Here is a 7,080-nt window from a genome sequence, read left to right on the forward strand (position 1 = left end):
CATGTTTAATCATCTTATTTTTCTGAAAGAACTCTAATAGGAGAGACAAAAAATTTTGTAAAGTATGATGCTGTTCTTCCAGAAGAGTCAAGGACCTATGTTTGCCAGGAAAAGGAAACAGAGAAAATAAATGCCACCATTGTACCTCTTGTGGTGAAACAACCACAGGCAGACTTCTCCACACACACCCCTCAGGCGCCCTCTGGCCGTGGTCACAGGTTGGCCAGTTTGAAAAACAGAGCAGTTATATAGTCACCGTGTTGCCAGCCACATGTAATAATCAGTATAAGTCATATTTCTCTTCAGATTTTTAATTTCACAGCTGGTGTTTCTTGAATGCCTAGAACTATAGTAGGGTATACTACGCCCTGAGTTCCACGTTTTAGAAACCCACTGCAGGACGCACTGCTCCGGCCATTCTTGTGACTTTTACTCCAAGTAGGCAAGAGGCGAAGGAGGCGTCCCAGTGAGATGAGTTTCTGCTGTTTTCTCTCTTCCCTCTGAGCTCTTCCTGTGTTTGAGAAAGGCAGGGTCACAGCATGCCCTGGGTCCCCAACTCTGCCTTCTGAGTAACAGCAGTGACCAGGGCTACTCCCGTGTGTACCTTCAAACAGCCAGGAGTCCTCCTTAGCCTGGGAGGACCCCCGAAATTGTGGACCATTTAGGATCTCTACCCCATTTGTACTTCCTAAAAGTTTTGCAGAATGGCTGCTCAGTGCATTTTGCATGTCATGTCCCCAAGCTGCACTGGTATTTGTATGGTTGTCTTTTGATTTAGAAAGTTCTTTTGATTTAGAAAGTTATATGGCTAGGGTACCAAGTACATGAAAAGAAAGCAATACAACCCATATCATAGCTTAGAGGCCTGGAGGTGGTGTCGTCTCCTGTGTCCAAGGACCCCGTGCCTGCGACGGGGCAGTGATGGGCGGGCACGGCTGCTCCGGAGTGCTCTGGCTGCTTGGGTTCCTGGCATGCTGATTTGTGACTTAAGATTAAAATCACATTGCCAGGGATTACCACGCAACCACGACCTTGGCTGCTCCTCCAGAAGCTATAGTTCCCCTCTCTCTGCAGTTGGAGAACAGACGCCTCTGTAGCTCTTCTTTGGAAACAGAAGCCGACACAGCAGAAGATGCTCGTGGCCCCTCACTATGTCCGGCCGGTGACCTCTCTGATGAGGTGCAGAGCTTAGCTGATTGGTGAACAGTGACTGGTTTCCGCTTTGTTCACAGTGGCTAAGTTCTGCACCTGAAGAGAAGGTGAGATATGGGGACAGTTAAGTTGGAGCCGAGGGGCAGAGGCCGCTGCTGTGAGCGGGCTGCTCAGGCACTGAGTGCCATGCTGGAGGATGAGACCTGTGGCCTCGGGAATGCACTTTCTCCTGCACGAAGGCAAGGATTATACCGGAAGTCCACAGAATTATAAACCCGCTAGTTAGGCATCTGTCTGAAAGGTCAAATGTATTGAAAACTGCAGCAATTACTCTTACAAAAAAGTAAACCAGATGCATGACAAGTCAGGTAAAACTGTGGCAGCAGTTGGTTGCATGTGAGTAGGTCTGGGTGCTGTCAGAGGAGACCCTGTGGTGACTTCCCGAGCGTGGTGAACTCTCTCTTGTATTTGCAGTCTAGGTTTCTGTGTCTTCCGCAGTGGCCAGCAGACGACGGAGCGAGCTATCAGCTGAGGCGCTGCTTCTCCAGGCTGTCGATTGGACCCGCCCTCCGGTGCCTACTGAGCTGATATCAGTTCTCATTTTACACACTGGCTCAGTTCAGCAGGAACAGGAGTCGAGCCCTAGAGCAAAAAGCCTTCCTGCTTGTAAGTGCCCAGAGGCTCAGGAGCTGGAGTCCATCCTGCAAGACAGCTGAGCGGCCACCACTTTACCCCGACGGCAGCAGTGGTGCCATCTGTATGTGGTCCTGGTGTGTGGATGGTGGGAGAATCATAAAACTGCTGACGTGAAAGCCAGGCTCTTCACTGAAAGGCAGACGTGGTTATTAGCACCGCGCATGTGTGACACAGGCGGTGCCCACCTCTCCTGCTGTGTAGAGCATAGACGGTCTCAAACTGATCAGTGAATGTGGGTGTGAAATGGGTTGTCTCTCTGGATACTTCCTTGTGAGTGGAGCCTTGGTGACAGCACTGGCTTTCATAGCCACGTGTGAACCCGGTGATCCCCCCCTCTGGGGTGTGAGCTGCGGCTTGGGTCTCAGAGACGGTCCTCTCTGCAAAGTCCTCTCCACAGCAGAGAGCGGAGGCACACAGAGGTGCCCCTTTACAAGAATTCCTCATCTCTGACTGGGCAATAAATTTTATTGCTGTTCCCTTTGCAGGAAGGATCACAGCAAGATTCTTTTCAGACATCTCCCAGCCCTGGCTGCAACCAGGATGGCAATGACCCTGGACATCAAAGCAAGAATTACAGGGCTGCTGAAGCCATGAGCCAACAGTGATGTGCACAGCTGCGCCAGAGACCGGTCCCCCTCATGAACACCATCCCCACACGCCTATGTGGGGGCCTTTGTCCCCCAGCCTGGACGTGCCGCCTCAGGATGTTGAATCAGAGTTGCACCTGTTCTGTGAAGTTAAGGCAGTTCTTTCATACAAATGATGAAAATCCAAGACACATGGGCAGAAAGCCTGCTGAACATTCTGCGTCAGCCGTCAGCGTGTGACTTCACTGCACGTTTCTGTCATTTCAGGAAACCAGAGTCTCTGTGCTGGGTCCGGGCTTAGGACATCCTCCTCCGGGTTACTTCGGAAAGATGTTACAGAATCATTTTGATTGATATGTCCATTATTTAGATTGTTCAAATTTTTCTTACCTTTTGGTGAACGTACAGGATGAGCACCTCAGATGTATAAATAAACTGTAATAGATTCAGTTTTTTGTATTTGATTCCTTCTCAATTTAGTACTGATTTAACAGGGCAATTACTGTGTTAAGAAAAGGGTACTGCCCGTATTCTGGTGTGTTCTTGCCCACCTTACTGGTGTCTCTAGTTTCCAGGGTAGTGTTGGGGCTCTCAGAAAGCTTGCATGGGGGACACCTGCTCCTGATGTGCAGAGTTGGGGCACATTGAGGCCCTCTGGGGTCTGCGGTGTGTCACCCCTCTTTCCCACAAATGTTTGAAGTTTTAAAAAGACAAAAGCTTCCCAGTACTGTCCAAAAGCAGGATAGTCCAAAACAGCACAGGAAACACACTGACAGGTTCAGCTGCTCTGGGGGCTGAGCTGACACTGGCTCCCCTGCCAGGCTGTGCCCCACTTTGGTGGGGTGACTGCAACTCTTCCACCAACCGTCATTAGAGCTCGATGTTCAGAATTCTTTCACAGTGACTCATTCTAAAAGGTCTCCTAGGATTCGCTCTTGGCTGTTAACTCTGTGCTGCATATCATTGTATGTTGTGTGTTTATTGTGTTGGTAAAAGAATTTTTTTAATTGGAATAAATGTAAGAACAGCTTTCGCTGATGACTAGAGGTGAAAGTGATGCTTTCTCTTCCGGTTGGGGTGAGAGTTTGGCCCTCAATGAGGTGGAGCAGGACGGGGCCAGGAGCGTAGATGGACTGGGGGGACCAGCTGGCTCAGTGGTTCCATTTCAGTCTTGTTTTTCCAAAAAGTTAAAGCCACGCTACATGTCTCTGGAAGTACTGAGGGAGAGCCGAGCCGCAGCACGTGTGAGGTTTTGCGCAAAAACAGCTTATCAGAACTGACCTCCAGGTCATCACTGGGGCCAGGGACCAGAACGAGCAGCATCCTACTTTCTAGCCTCTGAATGGGTTTTCCTACCTGCCCTCCAGCATTTCTCAAGACACTGGAGCCAAGCGTGAGGAGGTAAGTCCGGCCAGAGCCCAAAGGGATTCCAGTGTGGCGGCACATCAAGAAAACGCCGGAGACTGGCAGTCCTTGATTTTAGGTAATTTGATTTTAAAAACACCTTCCAGTAGGCCACTGGGAACCGGCCGACTCTGGTGTTTGGTGGGACTTGAGTCAGAATGTCATAGGGCAGCCCCAATATAAAATAAAACGGGATGCCTGGCTGTGGGTCCTCACCCACGCGCTTAAAAGGGACTTATGAATACTCCACTACAGACACACACAAAAGGTTAATAAAAGGTTTATTTACAAGGGAAAGGGAAATGAGGAAATGTACAACTCAGGGAGAAAATAGGGAAATAAAGTCTTTAATGCGTCCTACCCGATCCGCCGACCTGGAAACCTAAAGGCACTCTCCGAGCTGGCCTGACGCTGCAGGCTGGTGGAGAGCCAAAATAGGGGACCCCCCTCCCCAAAGCCCACGTGTCTGCCTTTATACCAACCTGGCTGCTTAACCCCACCCTCAGGTCCCAGCCACCTTCCCTTTGGTGGTGATGGGATTTGGAGTTCCCAGGGTCTTTGGCTTTGGCCTGGGGTGGGGGTGGAGTCCACAAAGCCTGTGTGGAATTACCTTTAGGACATCCTTTTCCCCCTAACAAGAAGGCTGTGCCCATGGAGGCTTTCTCAACATAGAAGCCGTGGTCCAGTGGGGAGTACAACCAGGCCCAGGCGCACCCACCCTCCCCAGGTCCCCATCATGGGTCAGGCTGGAACAGGTTTGCTTCCCCAAGGTCACTAAGTGGCAGGCAGGATTTGACATGGCTGTATGTGGCCAGGGACTTCCCCATCCTAGTGCCTGTCAGTTCGGTAATAGCTTGAGGAACCCCATCTTGTCACTGAGAGGGCATGCTCCTGATGCAGCCTGCTGTAAGGATGGACCTGGTCAGGGGCAGGGCCAGGTGGTGCCTGTTATCAAAAGTGTGGAAATGAGAACCTGTTTCACAGACCCCATGGAGAGATCGCCCACGGACCTGACTGCGTGGCAGGCTGGCCCACTTCCTCAGTGGCCCAGCTTCTGATCCCTGGTCCCCCCCAAAGAGGGTGTGTTTCTGGCTCAGCAGTTCACCAGACTCCTACCCCCAGGTAGGAACCACCTGGAAATATTGCTGCCCCCAGGCTTAGGGGAGAAGACAACAGAATAGAAAGGTAACTACTTAACAAAAGGTACAATTTGGAGCCTACAAGTTGCCTGGATGCCCTGGTCTAGTGAAAGCAAACCCAGGGACTGTCACTTGGCTTCCTTAAACAGTGTGTGTATTTGACATGAAACGCCGCCATCTGTCAGTATTGCTGAGCAGGCAGAAATCAAATTCTGCAGGACTGTTGGGGGCCACCACAGCCCTAGAAGTGAAGTCTGTTGAACCGCAGATTTGCTCTGGGGATGTGTCCCAGGCCCACCGAGCCCTCCTGACACGGTACCAATCGAGCCAGGCAGGTGGAGGCACTTGCCACCTGGCAGTCAAGCACACGGCCAGCCAGCTTTGAACTCAGCTGGGTTCACATTTATTAAATGAGAAAAGGGGGCGCTCCCATCCTTTGGGCAGGTCAATGGTTAATTGCCAAGCAATTGTCCTCCACGGGACAAAAATGTCCTCCATTTCCCATCTGGAAATGGGAATTCCCTGCCTTAGCCAGCAGACCTGTGCTTGCACCCAGCGGGGCAGGCTGGGGATAAGGGTGATCTTCTGAGGCCACCTTGGCTCTGGAATGTATGGGAAAAAATGGGCCAACCTGTGGTGGGACACCGCAGGGCTGCCAGGTGCTGATGTGTCCCAGGTCCCCGTGTGGGAAACACCATGACCCAAACCTGTGCAGGACTTGACTGGGGCCTGGCTGTTCCATCTTTCCCGCTGACCTGGGGCAACCCCAATCCCTCCTCCCACTCAGGTTTGGGTGCAGGGGACACCTACTATGTGACCCTGGGCTAGGGCAGGAGATGGAGGTGGGGGCAGGGTTGGGGGGGGGGAGTACATGATTCAGTTCTCTTTCATCTCTATTTTAGGATTAAAGGACTTTAAAGTGTTTATTTGTGTTGGAATTTCAAACGAACATTGAAATAATAACCTCCATCCCAAATGAGGTACAGAGACATTAAAGGCAGAACCCAGTACCCCAGTGGAAGACCCAAAAGTAGTGAGCTTCATCCCTAACATGAACCATCCTTTTAAAATGAGAGCAGAGCTCTGAAAGTTTTCAGACACATTTCTGGGGTGGCCCAGCTTACTCCCTGACCTGCTGGATTCGGCACAGACTGCCTCACCAAGGCCGCTGTAGCCACTGGTGAATGAGAGGCCTGAGCGATTTATGATGAGGGCCGATCTTCCACACTTTCCCGTGCTGGGCCTCCCACCTCCTCACTCCATAGATGAAGGTGGGGCTGGGGGAGATGAGAGGAATCCGCCCAGCACTTCAGCAAGGCAGACGCGCCCTGGGGGGTCCCCGCCCCAGCTGTTCCCTGCAGCACAGACCTCCAGTGTCCCAGGCCTGTGGTCTCCAAAGGGTGGCAGTGCCCACCACACCCCATTCCTGAGAAGTCAGAGGGCATGCTCCCGCTGGTCCTTCCCCAGCCAGTAACAGTACAATGTCTATGGGGTCACACGTTCCTTGGAGCAGTCCTCCCTGGGGCCCTTGAGGAGGCAGACGGATGCTCCCTCCGGACAAGGCCCAGCCCTGGCACAGACTCCATGGGAGTAGGAGGGCGCCAGTGTGGTGGTGATCCTGAGCCCAGAGTTCCTTGCCCCCAGCGCAAGGTCAGGGCTGGAGGGCCTGGGGCTTAAGGGACTGTCTGGACCTCTAGAGCAGTGCCCAGAGGCCAAGCTCAATGAGGAGGGCATGAACCCAGCCCCTAGGAGACAATGACCTGCTGCTCTGGTTGGCCCTCAGAGTTTACAAGGTGGGAGGGCGGGCAGTAGAAGCTATTCAAAACGACATTTATAGATCTTTTCCCAGCCTTTGGTGCTGTCCAGGAGATTGATCAGCTAATAAGGCATTTCTGTTCCAGTCCCCTGATCAGAGAGTGTGAAGAAAGAGGGAGGAGGCCATCAGCCAAGCCTGAGGGCAGAAGGAAGCTGCCAGAAAACTAAATGCTGCCAGAACTTGCAGACTGCAGAGAAAGCCTCTGGCCTGGGTGGCGGGAGTGCAGGCCCCAGGCGGCGGAGACAGAGCGGGGCACACAGGCGCACCTCACTCTTGAGGGCCAGGC

Source organism: Talpa europaea (assembly GCF_964194135.1).
Source record: "Talpa europaea genome assembly, chromosome: 7".
NCBI classification, from domain to species: domain Eukaryota; kingdom Metazoa; phylum Chordata; class Mammalia; order Eulipotyphla; family Talpidae; genus Talpa; species Talpa europaea.